The sequence below is a fragment of the Arachis ipaensis genome, chromosome B07 (assembly GCF_000816755.2).
Source record: "Arachis ipaensis cultivar K30076 chromosome B07, Araip1.1, whole genome shotgun sequence".
Lineage (NCBI taxonomy): Eukaryota > Viridiplantae > Streptophyta > Magnoliopsida > Fabales > Fabaceae > Arachis > Arachis ipaensis.
In genome coordinates this window covers 120,236,249-120,238,525 of record NC_029791.2, presented here as the reverse complement: position 1 = coordinate 120,238,525, position 2,277 = coordinate 120,236,249, and positions in this window count along the sequence as shown.

The window sequence follows — 2,277 nt, the reverse complement described above, 5'->3', positions numbered from 1 at the left end:
CTCTAAATTAGAACATTAAAGATTTACCACTTTAACTAATATCATATTTATTAGACATGAAAAATGTTATTTGTACATTAAAATCAGTCACTAAAATCAGCCACCAATGTATTTGTATATAAATACATGTGTGATTTAATTTTTTTCAATATATATTTATATTTCAACATGTATTTTATATTAATAGCTGATTTTAGTGTATACATAGTATAAGCGATTAGACATATTAGTGCCTATTAATATACTGGTTCTTATAATGTCAATACATTAAAACTAACTTGAAAAAATAAATCTGCCAAAAAAGAGAAAGAGGAAAAAGACTTTCTATGATAATCTTTCAGCATCAATAATGTTAGTCAAAGATGGGAATACATATCCTATAAAATGAACCTAAAAGACACATAAGATTTTGATCATTGGGTCCTTTCCTCACATATACTAATAATTATAAAGCTCTTTCAACTTGGGGGTTCCTAATAAGAGGTAATATGGTTAATTGGGTTGACTATTAATGAGTCTCCCATCCCCTTTTGCTTCTCTTGTGTTTCACACGCGTTCTCAAGCACACAAAGCAAAACTAGTCCCACAAAAATTAAAAAAAAAAAGGGACCCCCATGGATATCATCAACAAGATGCTAGTTGAAAGGGTGGCTCACCTCCTTGTTGGATTATGTGAGTCTTTAAATATGGAAAAAAAAAAAGGAAAAAAAGATGCTAGTTGAAAGGTGTATATGCTTAGGAAAGGATGCCATGAGAATTGTGAAGTAGTAGAATATGATGGTGGACACTTTTATGTGCACCCACCATTACCCTTCTTTATCTCTATTTCAATTTTGAAAAGAAAATCACTCACATAAAAATGTTTAAAATATCTTTTTTTTTAAGATATTTTTTAATAATTAAAATTTAACACATATAATTGATTAAATTGTATTATTTTTGTTAAAATTAGGCCAAATAAATTAATTTAACAAAAAAAATAATAAATCAAATTTTGAACTTGTCTAAATTAATATTATTTTTTATAGAAAATAACTACAATACTCCTATTATAAAAAATAATTAAAATACTCCTATTATGATAATACAAAATTTTATTAAATTAAATCTATGGCAAATTTAATAATAAAAAATTTTATAAATTAAATATATGACACATTTATTAGTTTCTAAAATACGCATACAATAAAGCCTTTCGTTCTTCAAGAATATTCGTAAAATGAGTTTTAAGCTTTTTTATTTGCAGAAATTCGCTAAATGAATCGAGTCATTTTTTAGCACTCACAAATCACAAATTGAGTCAATTCAGGTGACTATTAAAAAAATAGTCTAATTTGTATTAACCATAAATTAATTCATTTTGCAAGTACAAACAAGTAAAATAAAACTAGAATTCATTTTAAAATTATCCCATATAAAATAAAAATGAGTATATTTTAAAGACTTTTGTCAAGTAGGCTTTCTAAAAATTAATATATTTTTAATATATTTAAATGAAAAAGGCATACATAAAGTCATAAACACATAACACAATTGTTAATAGTCCATAGGCCTCCCGCTCAATAAGAATTGGAGTAATCGCATATAAACATATTTGGAGGAAGAAAATTCTGATTAATTGGTGAAGGATTGTGCACTATCATAATTTTTTGTTTTCTTAGGGTATTCATACTTTTTGTCATTATATATTATAATTAAAAAAATATTTTTTTTAGTTGTCTACGATATTTTTCAGTTCGATAAGATAAGAACTAATTCGTTATGGATCTAAAATTATTATTAATTAATAAATTGTTATATATATAAGATAGAATTTAAATTTCAATACTTACTTAAACAAATGAGTAATAAAAAATAATCACTCTAAACAATTTCTTTTAATAAGATTTGAATATTTGTCCTCTCTGTGTGTGGCACCTGCTTAACATCACTTAATCCTTTTTTCTTTCTATGACTAAGCTATCCTATACATGTAATATGATCACTATTTTTTTCCCACTTGTAAACACTTTAATGGCTAAAAATGTTTTTCAAACATATAGCAATAACCTAAACATTGAAATGAGTGTTTACAACATCATTTAAACCATTTAATACATAATGCTACTCTTTCTTTTTATCAACTATATCTCATACCACAGGTCTTATTAGAGAAAGAGTACTATTCATTCAATAATTACTAACAAAAATTTTATACATTTAAAATTTTAAAAATTGTGCATCCAAAATTTATATTAATTGATTAGTGAAGTAGTATTTTTGTCTATAATAACATTA